The sequence below is a fragment of the Heloderma suspectum genome, chromosome 2 (assembly GCF_057233095.1).
Source record: "Heloderma suspectum isolate Gila_16-S chromosome 2, 16-S_ref, whole genome shotgun sequence".
Lineage (NCBI taxonomy): Eukaryota > Metazoa > Chordata > Lepidosauria > Squamata > Helodermatidae > Heloderma > Heloderma suspectum.
This window is the reverse complement of record NC_139459.1, coordinates 288,095,555-288,122,562: the sequence shown is the minus strand read 5'-3', so window position 1 is coordinate 288,122,562 and position 27,008 is coordinate 288,095,555. Positions and strand designations below refer to the sequence as shown.

At 43.5% G+C, this 27,008-nt stretch overlaps 1 protein-coding gene across 2 annotated transcripts in view; it reads left to right on the top strand.

The window, feature by feature from the left end:
• Nucleotides 1-560: 560 nt before the first annotated feature.
• Nucleotides 561-27,008, top strand: part of SFMBT1 (Scm like with four mbt domains 1) — a 100,806-nt gene continuing 74,358 nt past the window's right edge. Inside the window, exon 1 of one of the 2 annotated variants that reach the window (XM_084839787.1) lies at nucleotides 561-650. The gene's annotated coding sequence lies outside the window, so the exon portion shown is untranslated. Of the gene's footprint in view, nucleotides 651-1,013; nucleotides 1,301-27,008 lie in introns of those variants that run through there. The other variant, XM_084839788.1, reaches the window with a different exon arrangement.

Here is a 27,008-nt window from a genome sequence, read left to right as displayed (position 1 = left end):
GCTTTGGCCGGCGTGTTTCTTGCACGGAAACCGGCTTCATGCCGGAGTCAGCCGGTTTCCGTGCAAGTAAACGGGCTCAAGTTGTTAGCGGCTCCAAGCAGGGGAGGCCAGCGCGTTGGATGGAGAGCTGAGCTGACTGCGCGCCCGCCTGTCTCCCCGAGCCGTTCAGCTGCCCCCCTCTCGCGTCATTCCCGCACGCTGCGGGCTGCGCTTCTTTTAGCGCCTTCTCCCCGCCCCGCCCGGGGCCGGCAAGCACGCGACCTCCCCACTTGCGCGCGTAAGAACTGGCGGCAGGTGCGCGCCCCGCGGGAAATCCTCGGGGACAGGGTGGCGCTGCGACGGGCGGGGGCTCGCGCCGCCTCCCGAAGTGCTGGCCGAGCAAGTTGGCGGCGGCGGCGTCGCCTTCTGCGGGGGGCCGCCGCCGAGGACGGCCCATCCCCACGCGGCGCCAGGGCTCCGCGCGTCCGAGCGCGAGGGAGTGTGTTGCGAGCGCCCAAAAAGCCAGGAGCGAGGGGAGGGGACGGGGAGAGCGACGGCGGGCGCATGCGCTTGGGCCGACCGTGCCATATTGGAATGAGGCGGTGAGCGGAGCGCCGGCGAGCCTTGCTGGAGCCCCGGCAGCGGCGCGGGGCTGGAAAAACTCCCCGTCGGTAAGGCGGGCGCGGGATGCGGGCCCTTGTGGGCAGGGCGGCGCCCGCGGCAGCTGCTGGGCGCGTTTTGCCGCCTGCCCGGCCGCCGGAAAGGTTTTTTTTCGGCTCCTGAAGTTTGATGCGGGAGACGGCGAGGGAGGGCGAGGGCGGCGGCGGCGGCGGCAGTAGCCGCCGCCGCCAGGCAAGCAGGCGGAGCGCAGCGCCAGGGGAGGGGGAGCGAGCGGCGAGCACTTCACTCAGATGTACTGGCTGGCGCCGCCGCCGCAGTAGGAGCGCCAACTCCGCGCGCGGTTGGCGCTCCTGCCGCGCTCCGCGCAAGTTCCCGCGGCCCGGGGGAGGCGCGCGCCGCGCCTGGGCAGCTCTGGGCCCGAAAGGGGGCGCTTGCTGCGCTGCCGTTTGCGTTTGCAGCCTTGCTGCGGCCGCGAAAAGTTCCTCGGCGTTGGGTGCAGGAGCTCGCTGCCTCTTCGTCGACTCTCCCCCTCCCCGGTCGTACTGTGTGTCGGGGAGTGGGGGAGCCCCCTTTTCTCTTTCTCCCCCTCCCCCTCGAGCACTGGGTTTCTTGAGTCAGTGGCTGGTCGGTTACTGTGGACGCACTTTCTCTTTCAAACTTGGGAGTTGAGTGGGTTGGCTCCCGCAAAAGTCATTTCAAGGTAACTTCTGATGAACTTTTGTGGCCATGTGTTCTGTCCTTCCTGAAGAGCCGGTTGGTTGACATGTTATGTTTTCCTCTCTAAAATGGCTTCACTTGAGACGAGGAGGCCTCCTTAACAATTTGGCTTTCTCCCTCCCCTCCCCTCCCCTCCCCTCCCCTCCCCTCCGAAATGGCGAGGTAAGTGATCTTTAAACCCACAGTCCGGGAACTCCATCGGGAGCGCTCCCTTTCTCTGAAGAGCGCTACGCAGTTCGCCACCCGCCTGCGAACCCGCCTGGGATGTTGATGCCTATCCTACCGCGCCTCATCGCATCCACTTGGCGCCATAAATCGCTGCTTTGGGGGGTGGGTCTGGGGGAAGGAAGATAGTAGGATCCGCAGCTGCTGCCCACAGTTGTTTTGGTAAAGTGTGATTACAGTGCCACAAAGTTACACGACGCCCAGCCCCTTTCCACCCATCTCACAAGTGCTGCTGATGCCTCCTCCTGCGGGACTCTTGCTTTCAGTTGAAAAACAACCCTGCTCCGCTATACTCTGCTGACTTCTTTCAGTTTCCATCGTTGCCTCTTCCCCCTCCCTCTTGTACTTAAGAATACACCCACTTTGTTGTCTTGGGATATTCCTCTGCTCCTGTAGCTGAGGATGCGCCTGAATCCATAAATCGTGAATCGGGGATACATACTGAAGTTGGCTGTAGTGGAAACTAGAATGGTGCCATAACACAGTTGATTCAGATTGTGGGAATCTGCTGTAGTGGAAGAGGAACTTGTGCAGGGAAAGCCAAAGCCCTTTTATCAGACAATTTGTGACCCATCCATAAGGAGGTGGAAAGAAACACTATATGCATACAATTTAGGAAGGTGTTTTCTGTGCATGAAGTTAACAGTAAGTTATTACAAAGCAAGTGAAACTTCCCCCTTAATGAAAACGGGGAGGAAAAGTCTGCAACTGACACTATTTAAAATTTACTTGGCAGGAGTAAAAGCCAGGCAGTTTATTGGTTCTTAAAAAGCAATGCTATTACTAGGCCTCTCCTAGTCTATATAATGGGCCAGAGTGATGTCTATTTAATGGTCCCATGTGGGTTTTAGTAGAATGATTATATCTGCTTTGGAGAAATTTGCTGTCATCATAAAAGGTGTTTAAAAGTCTGTAACTGTTAGGGCTGATAGCTTTGCCTCTGCTATATCCACTTGGAAAGTAGAATTCTAATGTAAAATTCTTCACCAACAAGAATGTGGTGCTACATAGATACTGTTTCTGTTGTCACTACTTTCACAGGGCTTAATGCTGCCAGTAGCCTGGGAGGTTACCATAGCAAACATTTTAGTGATACGGAATATAACATGCAAAGCTCTAACATTCATGTAAGAAAACCCATATTTTCTGTCCAGCGAGTTACAATAAAACTGTTATGCATCAGGCTGAAGCTCTTTGGTGTTTTGTGGAGGATATGGTGAGAGAGCAATTCAAGTCTTCTAATTATACAGAAAACCTTAATCCTAAGCACATCTACTTGAAAGGAAACCACTTACTGCAGTGGAACTTGCTTCCAAATATGCATGCTTACGGATTGTTGCAGTAACTACTTCTGGAAGATACAGGCCTAATACAACACATGCACACTTTTTCCTCTAACAGAAAGATCCTCGTAATACTTTAAGCAACAGGCCACTACAGACTACTGACACCACCCAGGTTTTATTTCACTGCATATAGATGCACTGTACATGGGCCTCAAAAACCAGGGCACTCAGCTCCCAGTTATATTTGCCCACAGTAGAATAGACACCTGTAGCTGTGCGTAACGCTTAATGTGTGACAGATGAAGAGGCCCTAATGTAGTTCTAACCATGTTACATGGACATTGTCCCAAGTTTTTTAAAGGGGACTTGTTTCCATATGCTGTGTTTAGACCAGGGTGTAATGAGTAAAGTTTAGTTTGATTCTTAACCTCTTTGGGCAGCAGTGAGTCATTAATTGTAGTTTATATTTTCAGGTCTGCCTACAGTAGAGGCTGTAATCAGGCTAGGATTCCAACAAGGCTGTCTTATACTATACCATTATAGTGAAATCCCATTCAAATAAAGTGCAACTCTTTGGCAACGTTTCCTTAGGCCTCATTTCTAAATGCACTTATATTTGTGTCTATAATACCCGATATGGCATAGGACTAAGAGCTGTTTCAAATATGCCAATTCAGACATGTCGTACTTCTCTTGGATTATACTTCTTCAGACTGGAGGTGGAGGAATTGCATGATCCAGTACTTCCCCCATGTTTTTTTTTTCCCCCCAGAACAGAATCAAAACTCTCTGCATATGGAAAGTGTTTATGTTGGGAAGAATTTTAAGCTTGGCCTTCTCCCTGACATGCTAGCTTTCCATGTACAGGAATAGTTAAAAAAAAAAAAAGGTTTGTGTATTGAAGTGCAGTGCTTTGCCTATCAAGACATTAAGATCATCGTCTGAGACCCTCTTCCAAATACCCCCACCAAATGAGGCGAGGCAGGTGACTGTAAGAAAGGGCATTTTCAGTGCTGGCACCCCATTTGTGGAACGCTCTCCCCAGAGAGGCTCACCTGATGCCTACATCGGGTGAAGGCCTTTTTATTCTCCCAGGCATTTTAAGAACTGTTTTTAGTGCTGTTAATACTTTATCCTGCTGTTGATTTTAATTTGGTTTTTTGATGTTGTCATGGTTTTATTGGTCTTATAGGCCCCTTCCAACCCTACTATTCTATGATTCTGTTCTTTGCTGTTGGCTTTATCTTGGTTTTATTCTGCACTGTTTATTTATTTAAAGTTTGTATTGTGTTTTTAATGTATTATACACTGCCCAGAGAACTTCAGTTATTGGGCAATTTAAAAGTACAGTAAATAAATAAATCCCCATTCCCTTAGTGAAAAGTGTTGTTATTCAGGAAGGGATGCATTAGGTATAATTCCTGCATGTTTGGATCTAAGAGCTATGGAGAGCAAAGCCACATAACTGAGTATTGAACTGAGACAACAGCATTGCTGGAATCCTAGCTTGATTAAGGCAACACCTCAGATTGCCAGAAAGCTATCCGCCCTCTCACCGGCAGAAAGGCCATAACCACATGTAGTTTCTGCACATTTGAGCCATCTTGTACTAGAGTATTAATATGTTTAAGATTAGTACTTTCAGACAGGCGCATCATTGAATCTATTCACCATGTCAGAAGTTAAGCAAGTGCTATGAAGATACTTCAGAATACTTAAAAAATAGTTGAAGCCCAGTTTCTCCTATGAATATGTCACTTCCATATTCATCTCTTTCAGGCCAAAGTTTGCATTTTACCTTGTATTGTTTCTTTCAATTTAAGCTGGGCACTACATACCTAACATTATTTCAGAGCATTTCTGTTCTTAGCACCAGGAGGATGCTGTTCAATGAGATTCAAAGCATTCTGCTCCAGTGGAAGTGAAATTGAGAGGGCAATTCATGTCAATTCCAGACCAGCTTGGTGGATTAATTAGAGTATTTTAAAGTGAAAAGGTGGAAAAGAACTGAATTTATTGATTTTATTTACTTGTCTGTTAGGTGACTTCATTTTTATGTGACAGAACAACTCCAGGAGTTGGAAAGGCTCTAAAGCCGATGCTAAGATTTCTCCACTGGGGGAAATTGTTTAGAGTGAAGAGCTGAGTGAACAAGGGGGCTTAACTTAGTAATTGATCCATCACGCTTTCTTTCCATTTCAGTTCACTGGTATGAATTATCTTTTTTTTTTATTCCTTTGCAAACTATTCTTTAAATAGTTCCACTACATGGGGAAGATATACAGATGAGAGAGGTTATAGGGAAAATGTGCTAAAGTGTTACTTGTGACATGTGCTGATATTTGTATTCACCACATTTTCATAGCTTGTTGTGTTTGAGATCTCAGATCTTTTGCACATAATAGACTTTCATAACTGTTTTTGTCTCACAGATGTAGTGCTGTTGCTGGGAATTCTGTTTCAGCTCCTTGGCAAGTCGGGGAATAAAAACCAAATGTCTGATTATAATTCTGACATTAAAGCATTGAACCAAACTCCCCCCCCCCCTTGATTTTTGTTTACAAATATCTACTGACTGGTAATCCACTGTAATGGATAGTTGGCATCACCTTAGAAAAGAAATAAGAAACTCCGACTCACACTTTATTATGTGGACTGTGCTCATGAAGGGACAAAGAAAAATAAAATTCAGGAAAGCTGGGCTTTCACTGTATACCCTTGAATGGTAGGAAGCTCTCATGCACTATGATCTTGCTAGAAAATAGACCTTACAGATCAGAAAGCTTCAAAATTAGTCTGTATAAGAATACTGTCATCCTAATTCTTGGGTATTGCCAGTGTGGTCTCCACGTACCAGTATTTTCATGGTAGAAACTTAAAACTGCTTCATGTGTTTTCCTGTCAAATGCAAAAGGGGATGTATTGTGATCACATGAAAGTCTGCAGGGTCCTTGAACAATGTTTACTACAGCGTGTAGTCGCTCCCTGGGGTCCTGCAGGCAATTACACCAGCACAAAGTCCCCTGTCTGAATGTAACTGTTTCTGTGCCTGAGCTCTCTTCCTTCTTCACTTGCCTCCAAGGAGCTTTGTCCTTACAATAGGAAGTCCACCTGTGCAAGGGCAAGTCAAAGGGGTTTTAGTGAAGATGGCTGTATGTATATAACATCCATGCTGATTAGCTGAATAAATGTAGAGCTATCACTCAACCGGTATCATTGGCTTAAGGGTTTCTTTTACTAATTTGAGGAAGCATTGAAGACTGTCGTGCCTGTCAAGTTAGTGCTAGCCAAAGCTTTGACATGAGTAGCAGTCAAACTCACAAAGCAATCTGCACTACCGGCCTAGGCCCCTGGAACCTGAAGGGCAGTATAGCTTCTGTATAGAAAATAATGTATATTATTTTCAATGTCATGAAAAATTAGAAGACCAGGCAATGAATGCCATTCTTTTCAGAAACATATTTATGTGTCAGGATTATGTACCATAAAAGTTTTGACAAAGATCAATGGTTAAAACACACAGTAGCTTCTGAATCATGGTCATGCCACACTTCTGACTTGCAATGTATGAACAGGCTAGTCTTTATGGATGATAAATTGTGGGGAAAGTTCAGTGTCGTCTTCCATGAAATTAAATTATGTGAACAGTTAAGAAGACTATTTTGTGCCAGCACTAAAAGCATGGGAGGTGCTCAAATATTGTGCAAATGAAAAATGTATAAAAATGGTTTCAATAGTAAAAGAAATGAAAGCCAGTGTAGGCCTTCAGATAGCTTGTTAAATTCAGGCCTGGCAACATGGGCTCAAATCACTGCAAGGGGTGGGCATGCTTAGGTGACTTTACAGAAGTCACCCATTTTTCATTCTCAGTTCTTTTTTTTAAATGTTAATAAGTTTGTTGTAAGAATGAAAAAAAGATTAATGCTGCAATTCTATGCCTGCTTCTAGAAAAACAACAGAACTGTGGGACTTTGGTTGGCTTGGGATCCAAGGCTCCTATCCTAAACGTACTTTGGGTGCAATCCTATGCACATAGGACTTTTTTTTCTGTCTAAACAACTTCCGGCATTCCCCAGCCAGACATGCTGGGAGGTCTAGGACTTTTTTCTGTATAAACATGCATGGCATTGTGCCTTTAGCTAGAAATAAGCTCAGCTCAAATTAAATGAGTCAGTTTGTACTTTGAAAAACAATATTACTTATGATTTACAAAGTCAATTTTTTAAATATCCAGTATTCATGCACAAGTAATTTGAGAGAAGAGGTTATTTTAATGTAGTATTGGGGTTCCTTTTCTTCCGTTAACAAAATTGTTCAATTTAATTGGCAACCGCCAATGCAAGCGACCCCTGCTGTGAGATTGACAGTTTATTCTGGTTAGACTGTTAAAAAACAGTCTACTTACACTCACATTTCAGTGGATTTGTAGGTCTGTTACTGTGTACAGGATTAAATCTACACTGCTGCTCAACTTATGTTCATTCCAGTGAAGCTTATAAAGCCCCCTTGGAATGAATGGAGGTTGAGCAGCAGCAGAATCTTGTGGATTGATTCCTTCATTATTAATGGTTGGTGCTAGAGTACTGGACTAATCTTGTCAGTTTGTTATGCTGAAATGGATCATTGCTATTCCTTTGCAGTCTGGGCCACCCTTGACAACATCTTGCTGGTTCTGAAGATGAATAGTTTGTCCTTGTTCACTTAATCTGTTTTCATTTACTTGCTGTTTATTCTTTAGGACACTCCTTTTCCTTTATGGAGTTGAATAAACCATTATTCATTAGCAAAATCGGTTATAAGGAATTTCCATTATAGCAAATAGCTGAAACTGATGGTATCTCAAAATGATGTGGCTATTAAACATGCTTTGATATTCTCTTTGTGTTTTGGTGATGAAAGATAGAGGAGATGAATTCTTGATGTTCTAATGAAACACTATGCAGTGCCGGGCAAGCCTTAACGAGTTTTTTTGGTGGATTTGAGGTATAGGTGCTGAGATTCTTCCAGGACTGATCTTTCGGGACCCGGCACATTTATAGGAAATACAGCAATTTCTGAATGATCAAACTTTGTTATATAACGAATGCACACTCTTTCTCTTTGCCTGGAATCAGGTCCTGATCAGGGTTGCCTGCTCTGTCTGTGTACCTGCAGCAAAATGAACCCTTAAGGGTCAAACTGCATGTTTCTTTATAGCGTGTTTCTTTTAGCGTACTTAGTGCTGGACATTTTCTTTTGTGCCAGAAAGTAGCCATGGGTGGGATGGGACCAAATGGGTGATTTTCTGTGGAAAAACAGTGTGGGTGGAAGGGTAGCCCTGCTCCAGATTGCTCCCCTCGTGGCTGCCTTTTTTTAGGAAAGACCATGCACAGTGCTAAGTATGCTAGAAGGGACACATTTCTAATGTGTAGTTTGGTCCTGAGGATACCTATTTATAGGTGATGCACATACCTTCTTTAGTTGTTTCATTTCATTTCAACTGTTGGGATGTTATTATTATTGCTATTATTATTATTGCAATTATTATTTCATTATTGTATTTCTTCAGATGTTCTAACTGGTCTGTTTTGTACTGAAATCTCTAAAGATGTCTAGGTGGTCTCCGTGTGCACTCATAATGTTAGCACCCCAGCAGAGACACAGGGTGCCAGGGTTCAATGCCTTCAGAATAAAATATTCACAACAACAATGTTGTTCTGCCATACCTTAGAATTGAAATGGTGTCCGGGTTCTTTCAAAGCATCAAGCATATGTCACACCATGTGCATAGGGCCAGTTATTTGGGTTAGACCAGGGATCCCAAGGGAGCTTGAAGGTATTGACTTTGCCCCCCCAAAAACTGTTCTTGGTGGTTGTGTTCAAACCTCTAAGAAGTCTGGGTAATCTCAGTGCACCGATCTCAACAGATTCATTCAGGGAGTTTGTTGTGCAGCTAGTAATATTTTAAATTTGGACGTGGAAGAGAATACGTTCCTGGTGCCCTGATGGAAAATGATGGTTGCTGCAATAAAGAACAACCAACGGGGGGGGGGGGGGCGGAGAGTAGCACTTCACGTAAACAACTCTTGAGATGTTTAGTGATATTAGCTTTATAACCTGATACGCAAAGCAGCAGTTGCATGTAGATTTCTACCACTCACTGCCTTGTTGTGGAGAAGGGGCTTGCGTAACTCAGTGAAGCCATAAGCTATGCCGTGCAGGGCTACCCAAGACGGACAGGTCATGGCGGAGAGTTCTGACAAAATGTGGTCCACTGGAGAAGGAAATGGCAACGCACTCCAGTATTCTTGCCAAGAAAACCCCATGGAACGTATCACAAGGCTAAAAGATATGACACGGGAAGATGAGCCCCTCAGGTCGGAGGGTGTCCAATATACTACTGGGGAAGAGCAGAGGGAATTTCCAAGTAGCGCCAGAAAGAGTGAAGTGGCTGGGCCAAAGCCGAAAGGACACTCAGCTGTGGATGTGTCTGGTGGTGAAAAGAAAGTCCGATGCTGTAAAGAACAATATTGTTTAGGAACCTAGAATGTAAGATCAATGAATCAAGGTAAGTTGGAAGTGGTCAAGCATGACATGGCAAGATTGAACATCGACATCTTGGGAATCAGCAAACTCAAATGGACAAGCATGGGCGAATTTAATTCAGGTGACCATTATATCTACTACTGTGGGCAAGAATCCCTTAGAAGAAATGGAGTAGCACTCATAGTCAACAAAAGGGTGGGAAAAGCAGTACTGGGGTACAATCTCAAAAACGATAGAATGATCTCAGTACGAATCCAAGGCAAAACCATTCAACATCACAGTAATTCAAGTCTGTGCCCCAACCAGTGAGGCCACAGAAGCTGAGGTTGATGGGTTCTGTGAAGACCTACAACACCTTCTAGAACTAGCACCAAAAAAAGATGTCCTCTTCATCATAGGGGATTGGAATGCTAAAGTAGGAAGTCAAGAAATCACCGGGATAACAGGCAGGCATGGCCTTGGTGTACAAATGAAGCAGGACAAAGGCTAATAGAGTTTTGTCAAGAGAACACGCTGATCATAGCAAACGCTCTTTTCCAACAGCACAAGAGGCGACTCTACACATGGACATCACCAGATGGTCAATATCGAAATCAGATTGATTATGTCCTTTGCAGCCAAAAATGGAGAAGCTCTATACAGTCAGTCAAAACAAGACCTGGAGCTGACTGTGGCTCAGATCATGAGCTTCTTGTTGCAAAATTTCAGCTTAAATTGAAGAACGTAGGGAAAACCACTAAACCATTCCGGTATGACCTCAATCATATCCCTAATGAATATGCAGTGGAGGTGAGGAATAGATTTAAGGGATTAGACCTGATAGAGTGCCTGAGGAATTATGGACGGAGGTCCGTAAAATCGTTCAGGAGGCAGCAACTCAATCCATCCCAAAGAAAAAGAAATGCAAGAAAACCAAGTGGCTGTCTGATGAGGCTTTACAAGTAGCTGAAGAAAGAAGGGAAGCGAAAAGCAAGGGAGAAAGGGGAAGATATATCCAACTGAATGCAGTGTTCCAGAGAATAGCAAGGAGAGACAAGAAGGCCTTCTTAAATGAACAATGCAAAGAAATGGAGGAAAACAATAGAATGGGAAGGACTAGAGATCTTTTCAAGAAAATCGGAGATCTCAAAGGAACGTTTTGTGCAAAGACGGGCATGATAAAGGACAAAGAAGGCAGGGACCTAACAGAAGCAGATGAGATTAAGAAGAGGTGGAAAGAATACACAGAAAAACTATACAGGAAAGATCTGAATGTCCCTGATAGCCATGATAGTGCGGTCACTGAACTTGAGCCGGACATCCTCGAGAGTGAAGTCAAGTGGGCCTTAGGAAGCATTATTAACAACAAAGCTAGCGGAGATGACAGTCTTCCAGCTGAGCTATTTAAAATCCTAAAAGATGATGCTGTTAAAGTGCTGCACCCAATATGCCAACAAATTTGGAACACTCAACAGTGGCCACAAGACTGGAAAAGGTCAGTTTACATTCCAATTCCAAAGAAGGGCAACGCCAAAGAGTGTTCAAAGTACCGTACAATTGCGCTCATTTCACATGCCAGCAAGGTGATGCTCAAAATCCTACAAGCTAGGCTTCAGCAGTATGTGAACCGAGAATTACGGGAAGTACAAGCTGGGTTTCGAAGAGGCAGAGAGATCAAATCGCCAACATTCGCTGGATCATGGAGAAAGCAAGAGAATTCCAGAAAAACGTCTATTTCTGCTTCATTGACTACGCTAAAGCCTTTGATTGTGTGGATCACAACAAACTGTGGCAAATTCTTAAAGTGATGGGAGTACCAGACTACCTTACCTGTCTCCTGAGAAACCTGTACAAGGGTCAAGAAGCAACAGTAAGAACCAGACATGGAACAACCGATTGGTTCAAAATTGGGAAAGGAGTACGACAAGGCTGCATATTGTCACCCTGCTTATTTAACTTATATGCAGAGTACATCATGAGAAACGCCGGGTTGGATGAATCACAGGTCGGAATTAAGATTGCTGGGAGAATTATCAACAACCGCCGATATGCAGACGATATGACCCTAATGGCAGAAAGCGAAGAGGATCTAAAGAGCCTCTTGTTGAGGGTGAAAGAGGAGAGTGCAAAAGCTGGTTTGAAACTCAACATTACAAAAACGAAGATCATGGCATCTGGCCCCATCACTTCCTGGCATATAGAAGGGGAAGAAATGGAAGCAGTGACAGATTTTATTTTCTTGGGCTGCAAAATCACTGCAGACGGTGACTGTAGCCATGAAATTAAAAGATGCTTGCTCCTTGGGAGGAAAGCTATGGCCAACCTAGACAGCATAGTAAGAAGCAGAGACATCACCTTGCCGACAAAGGTCCATATAATCAAAGCTATGGTTTTCCCAGTAGTAACGTATGGCTGTGAGAGCTGGACTATAAGGAAGGCTGAGCGCCGAAGAATTGATGCTTTCGAACTGTGGTGCTGGAGTAGACACTTACAAGTCCCCTGGACTGCCAGGAGGTCAGATCAGTCCATCCTAAAGGAAATCAACCCTGAGTGCTCATTGGAAGGACAGATCCTGAAGCTGAAGCTCAAATATTTTGGCCACCGAATGCGACAAGAAAACTCCCTGGAAAAGACCCTGATGCTGGGAAAGATTGAAGGCAAAGGAGAAGGGGATGGCAGAGGGTGAGATGGCTAGATAGCCATGAATATGAACTTGAGCACGCTCCAGGAGAGAGCGGAGGACAGGAAGGCCTGGTGTGCTATGGTCCGTGGGGTCATGTAGAGTCGGACACATCTTAACGACTGAACAACAAGCACAGTAAAAGAGATTAAGAGCCTTGGATCAAAGTACTCCAATTTAACTGATTTGAGGGTACAATCTTGGATTTGGAAGAACAGAAACAGACCGCAAGAACTGTATGGGTATAGCTTCTATGGAGTTACTACTTCTGTCTATAGATTGCTCATGGTTGTTAACACAAGGAAAGGAGCAGCCCTGCAGCTAATAGTACTTTTAAAGTAAAATATTTATTAAATATTGTATTTCAATAAATCTGCACAAAAAGCTCTATACTGTATAACTGAATACTATAAAACATAAAAGCTTAATATAATCCTTAAGTAGATATAAAATGAGTGGCAATCAAAGTGTTTACCACAGTTTACTTTGCTCAGCTTCGGCTATTAGCGCATGGTAACATTACATAAATCTCAGTAGAAAAAAATCATCATCATAGGAGCATTCCCTTTAGAATTCAGTACATAAAAAAGTATTACCAAGAAGGTTAAAGATAATTGCCTAGCAAATAATGATGCTGTATAGTAGTGAATAAATAACTTCTTTCTTGCCTTTCACTGTCCAGTTGGGCAGGAAGAGGGTCACTGTAAAGGCTTTTACTATATGTTGTACTTACATTGTATATAGAGTCATTGGCACTAAGTCAGGAGAGGACGGGATAGGGTTATTGGAAGCTCACACATGTCTCCTGATCCTATGTAATAGCCTGCTGCACTGTTTGTGTTTGAGCACCAAGGAAGGAAAGGGGAGAGGAATTGATCCTTATTGCAATTCTTCCTCATGAGGGTGTAGTGCCCATGGAAGAATGGAACATGCCTTTGTACCCACAGCTTGGAGTGGAGCACAAGAAGGGGAGGGAGCAAGTATACATAGGCTTATGTAGAGTAAAAATGGCTGTAACTTTTATTGGTAATAGCTCAGAGTTTGGCATGGCATAGGGCGAGGGTCCAGTCATTGGGCAGCCCCACTGCTGACTGATGCTATTCCAGCCCCCTGTGCTGTCAGATAATGTTGATGGGAGTAGCAGGAGTCTGCGTCCCACCAAGCACAAACTGATACCGTGGGCCATTCCTGGCTGTATGGTGCCAATTCCTTGAGAAGATCACCCAGTGGGAGCCAGCCAGTGCTTACCCATCACCTCCAGCACATTACCTGAATATAACAGTGCTTTCAGTCTGCAGACCATAATGCTGCTATGAGGAAAGGCAGCACCCAGCATTGCAGAGGACATTTGCAGATGCAGTTAAAAGTTTTGACAGCCCAGACAACTGGTGGCTAATGTTCATCCATTGCAAGACAGTGAGAACTATAATGAGATGTGGGAAATCAGCAATAGCACTACTGAGGCTGTGGCCGGACCTTTATTTATAATCCAGGAGCAGACCAGAGGGAAAAGGTTCCCACTCAGATCTGCTCCAAAGCTCTGCCTCCAGAAGCAGATTGGCTGCTGTGGTAGGATCTGGGGTATGATACACAGTCTGTAAGCCCCTGGACACATCTGGAGGAGGATCGTCCGCCTTGCTCACCCCCCATGGGTGAGTGGAGACCCAGAACCTCTGACCATACGGTGCACATGACACCAGGTCTGTGAACCTAATGGTGCTTTAGGTATGCTTTTTGGGCCACAGCTCCTGTGCCAAATTATAAACTAGTCTTGAAACAGGGGACTTTTAAAAGCAGGTTGTGATGTATGATGAAGTTCTGGTCAAAGAAAAAGAATTCCTCTAGGCTAATGCAAGCCCCTTTTTTAGGCTAGGGGTGCAGTCCCACTTAACTTGGAAGTAAACGCTATTGAACTCAATGGGGCTTCTATCTAGACATGTATTGTCTAGTAGGATTGTGCTGTAAGTACATCTTCTGGATCCTGGCCTAATTGTTCAGAGCTTTGCAGAAGCAAGGACTGGTAATTATAGAACTATGTTTCTCTGAGATGGAAAGTAAATGTCCAGTCTCTTTGGTTAATAGCCAGAGATATCCACAATTTCAGCAACAATAAAATACATGATACTGGGTCATACTTATAATGCTTGGCTTTGAATGTTGGGTATACTGCCCTATAGTTAAGTTTTATGTAGTAAGGTAGTCTATGTCATAATGTGCTTTTGATAAATACAAAGTTTCATTTTAAGAAAGTATAGTGAGATTACATTTTTTAAGAAACACTTTTTAGAAAAAAACCCAATGAAAATCTTTAAAATCTGATAGAATTCTTTTTCTTTCTAATACGTAACGATCAGTGATTTTTAATCTATCCTTCCCCATACTAACAGAAGCAAAATAAATTATGTAAGATATGAAAAATTATGAGAATTTGTATAACTTATGCATACCACATAACTCTACTTCTCTTAATTTAGAATTTGGGTTTCCTTCAAGTAGATTTTTATAACTGGCTGGGATCTAAAGTGCTGAGTGTACACAGGATTTTCAGTTTCTCCTTTTCTGCAGTAGCTTTTTGTATCCTCCAAACCATATGAAGGTTTGGTTACCCTGTAAAGCAGTCTTCCCCAACCTGGCATCCTCCAGATGTGTTTGACTACAACTCCCACGATTCCCAGCACCAGGTTGGGGAAGGCTGTTGTATAGTGCCATTCTAGTGAGTCAATAGGAGCTGGTTCCAGAAGGAAGAATCAGTAATTTCCCAATATGCATGCATTATCTGGATCCAGACATTTATAGCTAAATCAGCACAAATACAGATTATATTCATTACCTAGTCCAGCATTCCCCAACCTGATACCCTCCTGATGTGTTGGACTGTTGTGTTGGACCAGCCATTGGTCATGCTCGCTAGGGATGGTGGGAGTCGTAGTCCAACACATCCAGAGGGAACTTGGTTGACAGATACTCTGTTCAGACAGCATGGTCACATGGTTTGGGAAGGGAGATGTGGCATAGGTTTGTGTGTTTACTGCTTTTCCCATTCTTTTACCCCTTCCCCATTTGTGTACAGAGTCCTTCCTCCATACCCTAGTTCACACTAACCATAGTTTGCTCTTTCTCATATCTGCATTGGGCAAACCAGAATCAGAAACCTACCTCAAATAACTACAGCTAGTGGTAAATATAAGCTTGCCCAATTCAGATATCACTGCAAACTATGGTTACTACAAACCAGGACATGGACAGAATAAGTTCCCACAAGGGAAGGACAGAGTCTGAGTATATTCCTAACAGCCAAACCAAGGTTGGCAGTAACTTCTGAACTGGGGCTAAGCCTTTTGAGTTAATACTGTTATTTTTTGGATTGCAATATTGCATCAGTTCAATAAGGAAGAGAAAACTCCCTGGAAAAGATCCTGATGCTGGGAAAGACTGAAGGCAAAAGGAGAAGGGGACGGCAGAGGATGAGATGGCTAGATAGCATCACCGATGCAATGAATATGAACTTGAGCACACTCCAGGAGAGAGCGCAGGACAGGAAGGCCTGGCGTGCTATGGCCCATGGGGTCACGAAGAGTCGGACACGACTGAACAACAACAGCAGCTTTGTGTCTTCCTCTTCTCTCCCACACTGTGGCCCATTTCTGTACACATGTTGAGTCCCCCAAGGCCTTGTGCTGCTCAGTTGCATTTGTATAGCATGGATATCTCAGCCATGACATCTAATCCCATTGTGTTGGTGTAATCCTTGAACAGCAAAACTGCTGTTGAAAGGTGACGGTTGATACCATGCTGGCACAAGGGCAGTTATCCTAACCATGTTCCTTGAGTGAAGTCATATCCTGATGCCATGTTCCTTGACTGAAGAATGACTCAGTCTGTCCATAGCATTGATTTAAAAAGTGTTGTAGGAATTTTTAGAATTCAGCATAGATTATCTGGCTTTAACTACTCACTGGCCTTCACTGTTGAATATGTTAGAAATTAAACTGAAGACAGGTAACGCCGTTGGCTGTGGGAAGGCAGTGAAGTTGGCAAGCCCTATCTAGTGGTTACTTTTTATTGCCACTCAAGGAGAGATTTGTTATTTCCTGAATTAACAATCTGAATAGACTTATCCGATCAATTAAAATGGGTGGCTGCAATTATTACTTCTTAAGCCCTGATATAAATTATACTTTTATCCTTAACTCCAGTGGATCTGCTTGTGCTGGAATAATATTTTATGACACTTTGCCACAGTATTTGTTCCACCTCATTCTTTGCTTTGTTTGCAGTCCATCATATTACTTCCAGATCTAAGGAAGACAAAGTTTGTTTTTGTGGAATGCAAACTACATTCAAACTAGTGTTGAATGCAAACGGTGATGAAAGGGGCTAATGTCCCCCCCCCCCAATATGGCTACAAGACTAGGCTCAAATTTAATGCCAGTTTGAGAGAGAGAAGTCCTGTGCTGGTGATCAAATTGTTTAGAAATATATGCGTGGGTGGGAGTGGACCAAGATCATCCTTCCTTGCCCCAATCCTGACCACTGTGGATTAATTTGTAATTTCTGCACAGGGTCCATGTGTATAGGCTCTGAACACATGATCTATGCCCTGCAAAAGTGGAGGGTACAGATTGTGTGTTCCATGCTTAAATTTGTAGGGCCTGTGAAGAAGTTACAATCAATGCATGGTATTTGAAGGTGAGGTCAGCAATCTTTCCCTATCCATATATATGTTTTCCACACAGTTTGACCATCTGCATAGAACTAGAAAATAATCAGATGGCCAGTGGGGGATGGATTGAATTTACGCAGAAGAAAGTGATATTGAACTTTTGCTGAATAAGGCTGCAGTCCTCTGCACACTTACATGGTCTTAGTTAGACCATCTGTGTTCAAAGTTAAAAAATAAAATTCTATACAACAAGAGAGGCTTCTTGGCAGGTGAACCACAACTCTGGATTTCTCTTTTCTGGGAGTCTCGCCAATAACTGAGACTATAATTTGATAGTGTTCATCTTATTGGGGCTGGTATTTGTAGGGGGAGGGTATTTATTTACTTTGAAAATTTGTATGTATTTTAATACATATTTAATTAAAATGTATTGGTGTACATAACAATAAAATACAAGACAATCAAATAGGAATTAAACAGTAATAAAAGCCACTGACTGGTGCCCAAAGGATAGCACCAGGCAAGCCTCCTTGTGGAGAGAATTCCACAAATGAGCATCACCATCAAGCAAGACTTCTCTCCAGTTACTACCTGCCCCATCTCTGATGTTGGGGGCACACAGAGGAAAGTCTCCAAAGGTGATGTGCACAGGCAGGTTGACAGAGGAACAGGCGTTCCTTCAGGCATCTAGTTCCAACTCATTTATTGCTTTAAAGCGCTAAGCAGCAGCACTTTGAATTGTGCTCCAGTCGACTGGGAATTCTTTTAAGTACCAGAGAAATAGGTTCCCAGTTATTAGCCCATCAGCTATATTTTGAAGTAACTGCAGTCTTCAAAGCCAGCTTCATGTACACCATACTACAGTACTGTAGCTTGGATGTGTAGATAACTGCAGTCAGGGAATTTCTGTCCAGGAAAGGCTGCGGCTGGTGCACCAACACCAGCTGATAAAATACAGTCTGTGCTACAGAGGCCGCTTTGGGCTCTAATGACAAAGTTGGATCTAGGAGCTCCCCCAGACTACAAACCTGATCCTTAAGGGGGAATACAACCCTATCCAAAATGGTGTGTGTTTTAAATGGCATTTTTCTGACTGCTTAATTGTATATGGTTATTTTGCATCTGTGTATTCTAACCCTTCCAAAATCTCTGGGTGCTCAAAAACTGGAAAAAGAATAGAACTATTCTAATAGAAGAAAATCCTTCAGTAATCTCTGTCATACAATGAATCAATTTTACAGAGGAAGCTTTTGATCCTGACCATATTTAAGATATTGCAGCATTATACTATTTTCATAAGAAGGTAAAAGGAACCTAGATTTCATCTACAAATCCAGGTGATATTCCATTACTATAAAATGTATGGATAGTCTGGCAAATGCATTTATGGGTGTGTTTGCCCTAGCAATGAAATGGGAAGCATGCTCCAGTGAGCAATTTTTATGCAGGACGCATGTGAACAGACCCAAAGTAGGAGCAGTCCTGCAGTAAATGCCACAGGAAGTTCAGCAGTTGCTAATATAAACATAGCCCAAGTTGCTCTTATGCCTCCAATTTGGTACATACTGTATGAATGCATGCAGAGGTATTACGTTTTGTCACATACTCTATTTGTGTAGAGGTGGAAAGCTCCATGATTGGTTTTGGTGGGTTTTCCATGCAGCATTGGATATCAGAGCTAAATATCTGTGATTGGATATTAGAGGGCACCTTTCATGCTTAGAAAGCTGGCACTCTTTAAAAAAATTTAGTCCCACTCACCTTGGTTTATTAACTAAATCATCATAACAGCAATGATTTAATGGCCTGGCATAATTTAATCAAATGAAATGAATAAGCCGGATAGAATTAAATAGATGATTGCAAATGGCCACTTTTTCCATATGGAAATGCTGCTTTTCTGTAACATCTTGGTCATGGTATAAAGGAGATAAATATGGGCTCTCTCCATGAAGAGTTGCATTCGCATTGAGATAACAGAGAGAAGTTATCCTGTGTCATGAATTTTTTACATTCATGTAAAAAAAATGGACATATGTGCAAACGGAGGTGATCTAAAGGGTCAGTGCCAGCAGTCATGCAGCCAGAATGCATGTTCAGATTCTCAGCCTCTGCTGGCAGTGGTGTAGTTGAGCCGGGGCTCACAGGGACACAGTGCAGCACTTTTCGATTAGCAGGGACTTCAGTGTTATCTGCCCTCCCCTTCAGAATCCCCTGTTTTCTCAGATCTTAGGGGGGGGGGATCAATTTTCCCAGCAACAATATAGTGTCCCTTATTGTAAGGTAGAGTATTCTAGGGTGGCTTGGTCTTGAATGGGCAATTAAGACCCATTTGCTTTACAAAAGACCTGATCCTGTTGGAGGTGAAAACTGCTAGAAAGGGTTTGTTGATGTGAATCACCACAGCTGCCTGCATTTCTGGCTTTTCCTTGGGAGAATGGCTGTAGGGACCGTCCTAATTTAAATTTCTTATTGTAATATGCATTAAGAAATACTGCTTAATTCATATAATAATAATAATACAGGACTATGTATTTGTCCCACTATCAGAGGGAAAGCACACTCAATAGAACTTGGGGTTTAAGCCACACATCCCCCACTTTACCATATAAACAGAATTCCTAAGTAACTGAGAGGCGGGGTGGTGGTCGGAGTGCTGTAGGGTGAAGGGGGGATGAATTTTCCCAGCAACCATACATTGTTTCCTGTTGTAATGCAAAGCATTTTGGGGTGGATTTGTCCCAAATGGGCGATTAAGACTCATTAGCTCTACAAAAGACCTGCTCCCAGTGGAGGTGCAAACTACTAGAACTGGTTCGCTGACATGGATGACCAGAGCTGCCTGTGTTCCTGGTTTCTCCCTGGGAGGAGGGCTATAGAGACTGTCATGATGAGCACCTGCACGTAAAACAGATACTTTATTACTAACCAAGATCAGTCCAGGTTTATCTCTTGTTTTTCAGCGCGGTGTAGTGTGTTATTGTGGCTCTAGGCTTCAGTGGTGGATGCTAGTTGGCCCCAAAGAGCTTTGGTGCAGCTGATGTTTACCCCAAATGGCTTTGTATCTGGGGTTCTTCCACACACCCTGATAATCGTAAAACAGTGACGTCCAACAGGCAGTACTTGCATCCAGGAAGCCCTTGCATCCAGACCCCAAACAATTTGCCCCCCCCGCCCGCTAAAAATATAACATGATTGTATTGACTCTTAGTCAACACTGACGGCATCGTTTTGTAAGATGTAGAAATTAACACGCTACAGATTAAGGATACATTATGTAGCCTGCCCCATCACACCTGTTTGAAAAGTAGTAAGCACTTCATTTTGAGGAGCTGATTTAAATAGAGTTCATTAATACTGATGGGGATGGAATAAATTAGGCGTGTCTATGGCAAATAGTTCGGAGGGCAAAATTCCCCACCCAGTAGGTGCTTACAAGCCATAATTTTTCCACTGAAAATGTCACATCTTTTGCTTAGATTACTGCATCCCACCCTTTTGAGCACTACATTCTTTGACTCCTTCGCTGCTTGTGCATGTGTGTAAGTAAGTGTAAGAGTGAGAGACAGACAGACAGAGAGACTGACAGAGATTCTGAAGCATGCAGTAGTAGCCACTAACAAGTTTGAGCCTTTTTTCCTATTAAGGGCATCAAAACTCTTGCCCTGATCATTTGTGTGGCGTGTGGTGGGGGTGTTGTGGACCATATCGACTCCTAAAGGGCACTATACGACTCTAGTGTCTTATATTTGCACAGAAACGTAACATGTATTGGACCCCAATATTATTTTTCAAAACAACAGGTTAGCTCTATCTTCTTGAACATGGTGCTCTCCAAATATTTAGGACTTCAACTCCCATCAGCCCCAGACACCATGGCAGGGATCAAGGATGATGGGAGTTGTAGTACAAAACATCTGGAGGCACCACATTGGGGAAGGCTGGGCCAACTGTTCAATAATGAAGAGAATGGTGTAGAGTTTTGTAGAGTTGTGAGGGGTTTGAAATAAGGGAATTTTGTTAAGTCCTAAAAGGACTGCTTTGGGAAGCAGGGGGAAGTGGGCAATGTTCTTGAAATGGTACAAAAATCTTGCTTGTTCTGCATAGCAGGAGGCATTACACATTCTAATACAATGTTCAACAGTAAGGAATATCTACTATGCAATGAATGTTTGAGTTTTACTGCTGAAATTAAGTGTTGGAACACAGACAAGGTCACAACGTATTGGTTGCTATGTTGATTCTATAAGTACTTTAAGAGAATATGACAGAGGGAAGCAGTGGAGTACAATATTTTTGACTGAGCATTTTATTGTTTATCATTCTACCTGGAAGAAGGGTCCACAAATACTGAATGTCCATTTTCTTTGTGGACTCCATCAACTGCATCCCTCCCCGAACTGGCATGTACAAGTGTGCATGTGGGGGGACATAGTTAACCATACTTTGCACTGGGCTTTGGATATGCTCGAAAGACCTAGTAGACATTATTGCTGCTTTTGAATGTCTTCAAAGACCTGTGCGAAGTGTCAAAACAACCTCTTCCAATGACCTTGTGTGTGACACAAGATTTGAGGGCAAAGTAGAGTCTTTCTCCAACCTTTCAGGAAATGAGACCCCCCCCCCCCGTTCTCTATGATGTATGGAATATTTGGAGGAGGGGAAGTTTTTCTCATGTCATGTTGAGCATCCAGGGCAGCCAGGCAACTTCATATGTGGACCTCTGCTGAAGAAATTTGGGAAGGGTAAAAATTGTGGATCTAGCAGACCCTAGTTCAAAACCCTGCTTAGTCATGGATTTACTTTCTGATTGTAGGTACCTTACTACCTCTCAGCCTTAGATCTCTCATCTGTAAAAGAAAAAGTCCTAAGAGCCTACGTACATGGTTGATATTAAGATAACCAAGGTGAAGATCTGTAAGGTGCTGTGCATGTTTTAAAATGTAAGTGGTTTTTCACATGCAGGGAAGACTAGGTGCTTGTTGATTTTGTGTTTAAAATATTGTATATTTTGAGGGCTTTAAGGGTCCATTAGGCCTAATAGGCAACGATCCAGATGGGAAGTGTTTCCACTAAAAATGCTGAACTGCTTTGGAAGTTGCTGCTTCTGTACATGAAGAAAAAGTATCTTTGGCCGATTACGATTTGTCTCAAGGTTCAGTCTAGTACCACTAAACCTGTTTGCACTTGTAAGCTTTCATTCTCTATAGGCAATATGTACAATTGAAGTCAGCAAGACTTCATTAAATGGGTTCGCATGACACGACATCCCACCATGGGCAGCACAACATGACAGCCCACTATGATATTGTCAAAACCTGGCTTGTTCTCTACAAATTAGCATAATTTTCATGAAGAAGCCACCATGAGAACCCATGGCTTGATGAAGGGTTGATCATACTATGGTGGGTTGTTGTGTCGTCCTAATCCAGGGGAGTGATTTTATTGTGGGTTGCTTGGATCAGCTGCAGAGCTGCTCGGTAAGAGTGGCAAAAAGCCCCTGCTACTCATCATGATCTTGCCAGTGCAGCCTCCCTCACCAGTGCTCCCCCCCCCAACAGTACTTTGGAGGGACTGTTGCTTGTTTGCTACCAGTTTTTTAAAAAATTTCAGAGCTTTGGGGGGGCACAAATAGGGCTGTTTTAAAAAAATCCCAAAAAGGAGCCACGGAAAGGGCAGCGGGAACCAATATCTCCTCTTTCTGGACTTGCTGGACATGCAGGGAAGTGTTGAATGGGAGGAGGATACTGACAAATGTCAGTTCAACTCTTAAAAGTGAGAGGATTACATTGCTAAGTGGGACAAATTGCCCCACCTTCCTTTTGGTGCACCTTCTTCTCTCACTTCCAGGCTCCTTTTGTCAGCTGAAACGTACAAAGAAATTGACCAGGCAAGTCTATACATATGGGACAGGCAAAAGTGTGATCTTGCACACTTATGAAGGAAGGGAGGTATTTTTTTTTTTTTATGGCTCCATTTCATACTCCCGAAGCACTGAATTTTTTTTTAACTCCAGAGAGCAAAAGGGGGCAGTGATTAGAGCGGGGGACGGGTCAAAGTGAGAAGACAGGTTCTGCTTCAAAGGTGCCTGGATACGTGCTGGGGTGGGCTGGAGGACTGAGGTGGAAGAAGGGAGAGAACACTCCATGGTAGGCCCGATCGTCTGTTGGGTGTACCGTCAGCTGTTCAGCAAACAACCAAAACTCACAGTGGCTTATTCGCAGGGTGGCTCAGCATGACGTGCGAACCCAGCCATTGACAATAGAATTCCCATTCACTGCTAGGCTCGATAAGTTACGTCAGAGTCGCTAAGCGAATGAATTCTTCTGCCTGCCTGCAGTATGCCTACAAATCTGGTCCTTTCTGCTGACAGCATTTGCAGCCTGTGAACTGTGAACATGAGAGGATCTTATAATTGCAATGAAAATATGTTTGCCAACCTGATTTTGAATAACTGGAAACCAAAATGAATGAATCTGTACAAAGTGACAATTCTGTGCAACTAATTGGCTGAACATTGACTTTAAGAGCCTGTTCACTTAAAAAAGAAGAAAAAGCCTCTTGCTGTAAAAGAATATTCTCTCTTACAATGGAGATTACAGTAAAGTAACTCAGTGTTTCTCAAACTTTTACATAAACTTGCTGGATCTTGTGTACCCTCTAGCTTAGAAAACTCACTGGGCATACTTGCCTGGCTCCCATGACTCCTGCATCACTGCATCACTCTGCTTCTGCCCAATTCCTATACGCATCACTTTTACTATCAATATCTTTTCAAATTGTATGCCCCAAACTTGTCTCATGTTCTCCTAAATCATCCTTTCCAGTTTGGAAAACATTGCACTAAGCACAGTAAACACTCTCAAGTTCTTTTCATGGAACTTCTTAAAAGGTATGTGTGTAGTTCTTGAAGCTTCCTTTCATTTAAAATGGGCTTTCTTTGGTTAATTGACAATTGAATTTGTCCTCGGAGCTGTAGTTTGGATAGGTTATGAAAGAGTGCAGTATCTCACAGCTTGTATCTTAAGCTCTTTACAAATCTGGATACGAAGGAAGATGTGCTGCTGCATTTCTTTCTTCTGCTCTGTGTATGCCTACAAAGAGCATTTCTTGGCATCACAGCTTTCGGTTAACAAGGCATGGCTGCAAACTTTGGCCATCACTGTGACTGTTGACAGCAATATCAGTTCCTGCACTGCTATCTGTGAAGATACTGCCCTAATGCTGTCACTGTTCTTATATGTCAGTAGTGAAAATCAGTGACTGAAATGTTTAGTTGTTTGGCGGACGATCTTAAGTTTAGGCCAGTATTAATTAACAAACCAAGTCGTGAAGGCCGGGTATGAGGATTCAAGGACTGAAGAGTGAAGCGCAGGCACAGTACTTCCTCCTCCTGCGCACCGAGAATAAGATGTGGAGGCAGGTCCACGCAGGCCATAAAACCCTCACCTCCCACACATCGCTGCTCCTAGGGCCAGGTCTCTAAGCCAGGGGAGCACAGGATCTGGCCATCTATAGGGTTTATGAGGCCTATGGCAGGTGTGATGTTGGAGGTCCTGCTACCTACAAAGACCCATACACCTGTGAGGTTCTTGTGAGCAATATGGCAGAGCCAGGGCAGGGGCCAGTGATACACACAGGAGCTGAGGGGGAGAGGGGACTTGGTTTGTAGGGACTCAGGGCAAATTGCCTCAGTTCACCCCTTCCCCCTTCCTCCTCCAGGCAGCCCTGGATGCTGCAAGGCAAGATGGGGCATTCTGTTCCCCATGAATGGCCTGGCATGTTACAATCTGCCAAGAACAGTAGCTAGACACACATCACCAAACAGCACTGAAGAGGAGAGGTCCTTCAGAGATAAATGTCTCTTATTCTTGTCAGGGATGTGTCCTAAATTTATTGAGAATAAGTAATTATGGAGCTCTCGTAAAACCAGTTAATAAATGCCGTCCATAGCAGTAACTGATATAGTAAATACTTATCTGTACAGATATAGTTTGTGGGCATGAAAGAATTAATAAATTACTTCCTGCTCTTGGAAGTCAGCTCCGATTTTTTCTAGCCTCTGGGAAGGATTCAAACATTTTTTTCTTTCCTTAGTTTAAAAAAGATCAAATTATTGGGGAAACAATAATGGGGAGCCAATATGGTCATAGTTCCCTATATTTCTGATTCACGTCTTCCGATGCTCATGGAGGTATAGTCAAAACTGCACCATCCACACACAAGAGGAAGGTATCAGCAAACTTAGGCTAAACTCGAGGTTTTCAGATGCTCAAAACATCTGTGGGGGGACATCTAAGGGGAGAACCCCAAAATAACCCAATAAGGACTCAGTGGCACAGAATGTTGACTGAGGGGGGGGAAAGCCCTGCCCACTGGGTGGGAGAAGGAATTGAATGGAGTGACTGGAAAGGGAGGAAGACACACATAGATATAAAAAGTGTAGAATGAACAGTCTCGTTTGGATCGGTCATTTCTTAAAATAGGTCAGTTTCAAAATGGATCCCCCACCCCACGCGTATGCGCGTGTGCGCGCACACAAAACACAGGTCAGTGAGGACAGCATGCTCACTGGGCGCAGCATGCAAACTGACTAGGAGGGGGAAGGAATAGAACACTCCACACTGCAACATTTTGTTGCAGATCTTCACTTTCATGCGCGCGCGCGTGTGTATAGTAATAGCAAACTCAGATGCTGCGTTATAATAGCCTTAAAGCCAAAGCGGAGCTATTGAAAATCAAGAGAGATATCAGCATGCTTGGGGGAGCTACAGGGTTTACAGAAGTTGAAAGAATCTTTGTGGGGGGGACCTAAGGGGCACCCCCCCAAAACAGAATTGAGCAAAATGCTTATTATGTGGGCTGAATGAAAATTCAGAGGGCAGAGGAGGCCGAGTATCCTGAAAGAAGACAACATGACTGGAAGGAACACTAAGCAGGAGCTCTCCATACCGCCATATTTTGTTGTAAGCCCCACTTCTTGGTGTTTCATCTTTCAAAGCACCCAATTTTGTTTTTATTAGGAAAGTTCAGAATTCTCCTTGGATAAAATTCAGGCTTTGCAGATGCACTTTGTTAATGTGCCATTTAAGCAATCTTTATGTTGTTGTAAGACAAATAATGCCAACCCCTTTTTCTTTCAGTATTAACCAAGCTTGCTTTGAGTTTATAATCCCCTGAGGATGTGGTCCCAGTGTGGAACATCCCCACTTGTCCCCACCTACGTGTGTGTATATAACAGCCTAATGGGTTAGGAGGAACGGAAGATCTGTGTACACACCTCCATCCTTGATGCAAGTTACTCATCTCCCATCTGTTAAAGTGGAATCTCAATACACTGTCTCTTAACTATTATAAAAATTGCTGGATACAGAAGGGGGCAGAAATCAATTCTCTTTCATAGTTCTGAAGAAGGGAAAATTTCCATAGACATACTACTTCCTCCCCCCCCCCCCCCGCAGCTTTAGTGCCACAGTTCTTGCTCTGTACAACTGTTAAGCATGCAGGAACCTTGCTCCGTATCACCATTGGCCAGCTTTATTCTAACTAACAGACAGTTAGAAAAATACTAGTAAACATGAAACTTTGTAGAACTGGAAATGGCCACAAAATAGAAGTTGGGATCCCAGTTCACATTCTATTTGTAGAATGGGATGCAAAGAATGTAGGCCTAGAAATCCATTTTTTTCTGCTTTCTAAAAATGTCCTGTTTCTGTTTCCTTTAATTGTGTTTACCGAGAAACGATGAACATGCTGCTAAAATTAGAACTCCAAAGAAGAATTATTTGGAGATTATTCTGTTGGCACTAATGGAAAAGCGAGAGGCTGCTGAGGGGTGGGAGAGGCAGGAGCAAGGGGAGTATTGTTAAAAGAATCAGGGTTATCTGGTAAGGAGCAAGTATGTTTTAACCAGTGTTTTTGTCCTGGTAGAGAGTTGTCTCATTTTGGGGGTCTCTAAATCCACAAGGGGAAATCATGAACGAGAGAAGCAATAACCTTTTATTGACCCTAATTTCATATAAAGGATATTTTTTCATTTAAAAATTCTTCCCCATCCATTTGTACTTTTAAGAGAGTTGTCCTCTTATTTGATTTTTTTAATCGTTTCACTATGAGTAAAGGTAAAAGTAAAGGTGTCCCCAACCAGTCGTGTCTGACTCTAGGGTGTGGTGCTCATCCCCGTTTCTAAGCCGAAGAGCCAGCGCTGTCCGAAGACGCTTCCATGGTCATGTGGCCGGCATGACTGAACACCGAGGTGCACGGAACGCTGTTACCTTTCCCGCCGAGGCGGTACCTATTTATCTACTTGCAATTTCTTGCTTTCGAACTGCTA